Source organism: Phasianus colchicus, chromosome 26 (assembly GCF_987193195.1).
Source record: "Phasianus colchicus chromosome 26, bPhaCol1.hap1.1, whole genome shotgun sequence".
Lineage (NCBI taxonomy): Eukaryota > Metazoa > Chordata > Aves > Galliformes > Phasianidae > Phasianus > Phasianus colchicus.
The window spans coordinates 501,189-509,439 of NC_143461.1; positions in this window are offsets into that span (position 1 = coordinate 501,189).

Below are 8,251 nucleotides of genomic sequence, written 5' to 3' on the forward strand. Positions count from 1 at the left end.
GGTGAGGTGCTGGAACAGCTCTCCCAGAGAGGTTGTGGATGCCCCGTCCATCCCTGGAGGTGTTCAAGGCCAGGTTGCATGGGGCCCTGGGCAGCCTGGTCTAGCATTAAATGGGGAGGTTGGTGGCCCTGCATGTGGCAGGGGGTTGGAGATTCATGATCCTTGAGGTCCCTTCCAACCCTGGCCATTCTGTGATTCTGTGATTCTCATTCCTGCTCTGGTGGCAGCAAAGGAACCCCGGTCTGCCCGACAGCTCTGCATTCTGCAGAGCAAAGCTGCATCAGCAAACAAAACGCTACCAGCTGCAAAAGTCGAGACACGGATTTTTTGTCCCTGAAGGGAATTCACTCAGCTCTGAGCACCACCACTTATACACAGACTTCTGTCTCACTGCTGTCATCAGCTGTCGCTGTCAGCCTCCCTAATGCTTCCACAATGGTTACTGGACATCCCTGTTTAGAGGCAGGTACCATACCACAGCTCAAAAGAGCTTCTTACCTGCAGAGGCTTTTCGTTTCCCCCCTGTCAGATTCTGAATTCATATGTAAAGAATAAAACTCCCTTGTCAGAGGAAGAAACAGAATATGCTGCTTGCTGGACATGAGAGGTCAGTCTATTACTGGATGCACCCCCTAGTGATTTTCTAGAAAGGCTTAGAGACAGGATGAGAAAATACTCAGGAATGAATCCTGAGGATCCCGTAGCCCAAGGGCTCCTTAAGGTGAATTTTGTAACTAAGGCATGGCCAGACATACAGAGAAAACTTCAGAAGATAGAAGGATGGAATACCAGGCCCCTGGAGGAGCTCTAACAAGAGGCTCAGAAGATATATGTTAGCAGGGAAAATAAGGGAGAAAAACAGAAGGCTAAGTTGATGGTTTCCACAGTGGATCGTGTAGTGAAACAAAGATTGCATAATAGGGAAAGAAAAACTGAAGAGAGGTTGGGTCCAGGAGGGTAGCAGAGAGGAGGAAAATTCCAAGGATATCAATCTAGACCTCACTCAGAGAATAGTGAAAAGAGGTGTTTCAGGTGTGGTAAGCTAGGACATATAAAGAAAAACTGCCCAGAGTGGGAGAGAGAGGAGAAGTTACAAGCTGCTTTAAATTCAGAATAGGGGTGTCAGGGGTTTTTAAAAATTGGTCCCACCAGGAGCCCTTGGTAAATATGAAAGTGGGACCTGAAGGGGAGGAGGTTGTATTTTTAGTCGATACCGGGGCAGCTTGATCACTGCTAGCTTATAAAGTGTCAGGACTCAAATTAATGGATAAGACTCTAAGGATAACGGGGGTAGAGGGGACTGGGATGACAGTACCACTTTTTGAAAACACTGAATTGAGATTAGGGAATAGGACAATAACAGGACAATTACTGTATGTGCCTGATGCAGGGACTAATTTGCTGGGGAGAAATCTTATGGTGAAACTGAAAATACAAATACCAACCTGTCAGGAGGGAATTACAGTATCAATGAACGTGTTAACTGAGACAGATGAGATAGATCCTGTGGTCTGGGCAAAGGAGGAGAATGGGGAGGGGGCTGAAAATATTCCCTTTAAAAATCAAGTTGCAGGAAAAATATGAGACCATAAGACAGAAGCAATATCCAATTCCTTTTGAGGGACGTACTAAGCTTAAACCTGTGATACAAGGATTATTGAAAGACGGGTTGTTGGAACCATGTATGTCACCTTTCAATTTCCCCATTCTACCAGTAAGGAAACCTCATGGCTCCTATCGATTAGTCCAAGACTTGAGAAAAATTAATAGTACAAAATAGTACAAAAATGACATCCAGTGTTTCCAAACCCATCTATGCTGATAAATAAAATCCCAAATGAAGATAAATGGTTCAGTGTAATAGACCTAAAAGACACCTTTTGGTCTTGTCTCCTGGATCTGGAGAGCAGAGATATACTTGCTTTTGAGTGGGAAGATCCTGAGAGGGTGAAAACAACAGTATCGGTTGGTTCTGCCTCAGGGGTTTGCAGAATCACCAAATCTGCTTGAGCAAGTTTTGGAGCAAATATTAGAACACTTTCAGCCACCAGAGGGAGTATCACTCCCATAATATGTAGATGATCTCTTGCTGTCAGGACCAGAAAAAGCAGAGGTTAAAAATGAATAATAATAAAAATGAATAAAAATAAAAATTTGTAGCAGAGGCTACAAATGAACTGCTAAGTTTTCTAGGGAAACAGGGACTGAGAGTCTCAAAGAATAAATTACAGTACATGGAAAGAGAATTTAAATATTTGGGACATGTAGTTTCTGAGGGAAAGTGTAGAATCACCCCAGAAAGAATTCAGGGAATTGTTGAACTACCCTCGCCCAGAACAAAGAGGGAATTGAGAAAATTCTGAGGGGTAGTGGGATTACCACAGGCTCTGGACAGAAGCATATTCTCAGAAAACCAAAGGATTATACCTTAAATTATTAGATGAGGAACCCAACACCCTTGAGTGGACTGCTGACTAAAAGGAGTTAACAGAGGAAATAAAGCAAAATCTAACTACAGCCCCACTCCTGGCTCTCCCTGCACTGAATAAACCTTTCCAGCTCTTTGTTAACATAGATCAAGGGGCAGCCCTGGGAGTGCTAACCCAGGAATGGGGAGACAAACGTCAGCCTGTGGCATATCTATCTAAGCTACTGGATCCAGTATCTCGGGGATGGCCAGAATGTATTCAGGCAGTAGCAGTGACTGCCCTTCTGGTAGAAGTGAGCAGAAAACTGACCTTTGGGGGACACTTGATAGTCACTACCCCACACCGAGTGAAAAATATTCTGACCCAAAGGGCTGGAAGATGGCTAACTGACTCTTGAATTCTGAATAAGACAATACTAATGGAGAAAAATGACTTATACTAACAACTGAATCTTGCCTAAATCCAGCTACATTCTTGTGGAAAGGGGAGGAGGTAAAGGAAAGTGTGGAGCACAGTTGTTTGGATTTAATTGAGTATCAAACAAAAGTAAGATCTGACCTGCAAGATACCCCCCTTGAGGAAGGAAAGCTTTTGTTTATTGATGGGTCCTCAAGGATGGTGCAAGGAAAAAGACACAATGGATATGCCGTAGTAGAGGGAGCAAAAGGGGAGGTGAGAGAGATGGGTTGGCTGCATAATGACTGGTCTGCACAGACATGTGAAATATATGCCTTAAGGGAGAAGAAGGAACCATATATACAGATTCAAAGTATGTGTATGGAGAGGTACACACTTTTGGAAAAATTTGGGAGGAACAAGGGTTAATCAACAGTAAAGGAAAGGAATTGGTCCATGGAGAACAGACAAGTCCTAGAAAATTTACTACTACTCACTGAAATTGCAATAGTGCATGTTAAAGGTCACCAGAAGGGGAATTCAATTATTGCCCAAGGTAACAAAGCAGCAGATAAAACAGCCCATGAGGCTGCTTTACAATCAACAATTACTATGAATTATCTTGTACCTGAGGTACCACCTCCTCCCCAAAAACAAATATTCAGTAAAAAAGAAAAGGAAACCCTTAGGAACTTAGGGGCCATGGAGTCCGGAAGTCCACGGAAGGTGGATCATTTCAGATGGGAGAGAAGTATTAAACAAGGCAATGACAAGGGAAATTTTAATCATCCTGCATCAAGGGAGTCATTGGGGAGTTACAAGCCATGTGTGATGCTGTGCTGCGAAAATACGTAAGCATAGGGATATACACTCTGGCTGAACAGGTCTGTTCTGTAGGGGATGTGTAGTTTGCCAGTGAATAATATGGCTATCAGAAACTGGCCTAAAGGGGGAAGAAAGCTGGGGATTTGACCATTCCAAAGTATTCAAGCAGATTTTATGCAACTTCCACATATAGGAAAAATCAAGTATTTATTAGTGTTAGTCGACCATTTAACTGGGTGGGCAGAAGCATTTCCATCAGTATCTGCCACTGCAAATATGGTACCGAAGGTAATTTTGGAACACATAATCCCTAGATATGGAGTGGTAGAATACATTGATTCAGATCAAGGTAGTAATTTCACTTCACACACATTACAGAAACTAATGCACACTCCAGGGATTAAATGGGAAATTCATACCCCGTGGCACCCATCGTCATCAGGAAAAGAAGAAAGAATGAATCAGACAATAAAGAAACATCTCACTAAGTTGGTCATAGAGACTTGACTCCGTTGGACCAAATGCTTGCCTCTGGCACTTCTCTGAATCTGTACAGCACCAAGAAAGAATGTGGGGGTTTCTCCATATGAAAAGTTATTTGGGTTACCACATCTGAGAAAGAAAAATGAGGTACCACAGTTTGACACTAAAGATATGTTCCTTAAGAACTATATACTCGGATTGTCTTCCTCACTATCGTCTCTCAGGATCCAAGGACTGCTAGCACAGACACCACCTCTGGAGTTTCCGATTCATCCATTCCAAACTGGAAACTTGGTCCTTATCCAGACCAGGAAGGAGGCAAAGCTGCAACCCAACTGGGAAGGACCGTTCCAAGTACTTCTGACAACAGAAACAGCTGTCAGGACAGCCCAGAAAGGTTGGACTCACTACACTCAAGTAAAACCTTCCACTAACCCTGAAGCGTGGGAAACTGTTGCCGTGGAGGATCCTCTAAAGATAAAAATTAGAAAGAAATTGTAAATAAACCGACCTGTAATTTCTCCTTAACAGTATAGGTAGGAAGGTGTTTAGTCTGTATATTTGTATTTCGTAGCAGAGTATATCCTATTCTTCACTATAGTAACTATATAGAGATTTAGGATTTGACAATGATGCTGAGGAGGGATCAATTGGTAGTTTTGATCTTGACAATAATCCCCTTCAGAGAACGTCTTGGTTAATTGATTGCTTGGAAAAAGGATGACCTGCAGAGGGGAGTGGGAGGGTACCCTGTTAAGATTTGGGTGAATGTGACAAGGAGAGAAACGCTTCAGACTGCCACATTCGATGCCATGTGATAGCCTGCGGGGGCTTAAGTGCCCAATGACAATTGAGCAGTGAAGATAAATACCTGTGCCCTGAATTAGGTATGAATAAGGGATCTCCTTGTAGGGGATGGAATAATGTATGGTAGACAACTGCCTATCAAGGCTGGACATATACACCAGGGATATTTGATACTTCGCAAACACACACCCTAAAAGAACGGATTAGTATATTTAAGGGAATTGTCCAACCAGACTGCCAGGCCTTGCAATGTATCCAATGACAATAATGATTACCAAGGCTGATAGCCTTGTTAACATCACTTTTGGCATTGGGATCAACATATGTGGAAGAGACCCAGTAGCTAGATTCAGAATAGCTGTATGGGATTCACTCCCTGATCATACTCAGAATGTCCAGGATAAGAAAAAGGGAGTGGAAAATCCTCCTAAAAATCCTGCAGTTGTAGTAATTACAGAAATAAAGGATCTCAGACAAATGTTTGAAATTGAGAAAGGATATGGAGATGTGAATACCTGGGTAGAATGGATTAAGTAGACTGACCAGACTCTCAACCACAGCAACTGCTATGCTTGTGCATGAGGGCGGCCTGTAGCTCAGGTAGTACCCCTTCCTCTGGGGTGAACCAAGGATTCCCAAGGGATGCAATGTATGATTGTCCTGTACCAGGAGAAAACTGTCTGGGGAAATGAAGCCTGTAAATCACTCTCCCAACTGTTTTTCCCAATACTGGAGACAGATGCCAAAATCCCTCCTGCATTCTCCATGGCCATAGGTAACCATACAGCTTGTCTCTCAAGGCAGGGTGTGAGGGCTACCAGGCCTATAGGGAATTTCTCATTATGCAATGAAACCTTGGATGTTACGAAAGATTTAGCAAGGAACTACTCAAGGCTGGGAATCCCTAGAGCGGATCTCTGGTGGTATTGCAGTGGGAAGAACTTACGCTCCACTCTCCCACCTAATTGGGGAGGTACCTGTGCACTTGTTCAACTGGCTATACCGTTCACTCTGGCATTCAAAAAGGATCTATCACATACTCACAGAAAGAACAAAAGGAGCCAAGGAGTCTAATCTGATGATGCAATATATATAGATTCAATTGGGGTGCCCAGAGGTGTCCCTGATGAATTTAAGGCTAGAAATCAAATTGCTGCAGGATTTGAGTCACTATTCTGGTGGGTGACAATTAACAAAAATGTCGATTGGACAAACTACATCTATTACAATCAGCAGAGATTTATAAACTATACAAAGGAGTCAAGAAAGGGAATTGCAGAACAATTGGATGCTACAAGCAGGATGGCCTGGGAAAACAAGATCTCTTAGATATGATATTAGCTGAAAAAGGGTGTGTGTGTGTAATGTCGGGCACTTGTTGTTGCACTTTCATCCCAAATAATACAGCCCCGGATGACACAATAACTAAAGCACGATGGGGACTTACTACTCTTGCTGATGAACTGGCAGAAAACTCAGGAATAGATACTTCTATCACTGGATGGTTGGAGACCTGGTTTGGCAAATGAAAAGGGATGATTGTATCCATATTTACTTCCTTGATTATAGTAGTAGGAGTCCTGATGGCCATTGGTTGCTGTATTATCCCCTGTGTGAGGGGATTCGTACAGCCATTAATTGAAATGCGCTGCTGAACAAACAATAATGGAGCCAACACCATATTCGGATAAAATGATGGTATTAGAAGAAATGGCAAATGAAGAAAGTGAAGAAAGAATAAGTCTTTAGAATCGTACCTTAGAGAAGAATTTCAGAAATCAACATTGTAAAAAAAAAAAAAGGGGGGGGTTGAGGAATTGTGGGAATGGAATGTTGTGTCTGCATTAGATATTAAAAAGGGCAATTGGTTTGAAGAAGTCAAACATAATGTATTTGCATTCTGTAACTTACCCTTAGAAATAGTTATCTAAAAAGTAGAAATACTGTATATGTTAGCAGCATGTTTTAGAAACACAGTTGCTGAATTATGTGATTAATTCTTTCTTGCAAAACTGCAATAGCTGTTAAATGTTCAGACAATGTGGGTATAGTGTTAGGGATTAGAAAACATATTGTAGGGTTGTTCTGTCAGGATAAGAAACTCCCAGCAAAAGAAAAACACATTTAACAAACATCAAAGAAGCTAGGGCCTCTACACAAGGTCAGACTGTCACAACCCCGTGAGAAGGTTGGAATATGACGGGCAGGCATCAAGATACTCCCCTCTGTCCTTCTTCCGAGCTTGTCTCTATGCAAGGGAAGACGAGCAGATATCCAGAAACAATGACCAAGTGTGGAGTGAGGGTCAGAAGTTAATTAACTAATTAGAAGCTTATGCTTAAAGATTTATGTTTTTCCAGTGTTTGTATGTTTAGTGAAGCATCGAGAAGATTGTGAACCTAAAGTACCCAGCCAGTGAGGAACTAGGGGAGAAAGAGATAAGTGTCAGACAATAGGGCATCAGAAGTTGTAACACCGTTTTACTGGGGGCTCTCCTGCTAGCAGGAGGCCCACCATTGCAATTGCAAATAAAATCTACTTTATCAGAGATAGCATCCTGATAAATTATTTGGATATTTCCAACACTCCTTCCATGGACCATTCCATGGACACGCAGGCCCCGTCACTACAGCAGATCATGTATTGATTTCACAGACACCAGAGCTGCCCGGCACTAGATCCAGTTTATGTGTCTGACTGCCATGGCTTCTATCAGCAAGTGCTCTTCTCCACCTCCTCAATAGCTCTGCACCCAGCCATCCATGGGGCAGGGGGCATGAGTTATGCACTGAGAAGTTTGTGCTCTCCTTGCTTTTCAATATCTGACATGAAGGCGGGGGCCCGACAGTGGATTTCCAGGGGAGTAATGACATCTCATCATCCTCACTGAGTCACAGTATCATAGAATCATAGAATTACTCAGGTTGGAAGGGACCTCAAGGAACATCAAGTCCAACCGCAGCCTAACCACAGTACCCTAACTCTAACAACCCTCTGCTAAATCATATCTCCAAGCACCACATCCAAACGGCTCTTGAACACATCCGGGGTGGTGACTCAACCACCTCCCTGGGGAGCCTATTCCAATGTTTAACCACCCTTTCTGTAAAGAAGTGTTTCCTAATGTCCAACCTAAACTTACCTTGGTGCAACTTGAGGCCATTTCCCCTTGTCTTATCACTTGACACCAATAAGAAGAGACCTACCTCGCTCTCACTGTAAGCACCTTTCAGGTACTGGAAGAGAGTAATAAGGTCTCCCCTCAGCCGCCTCTTCCCCAGACGAAACAGCCCCAGCTCCCTCAGCCTCTC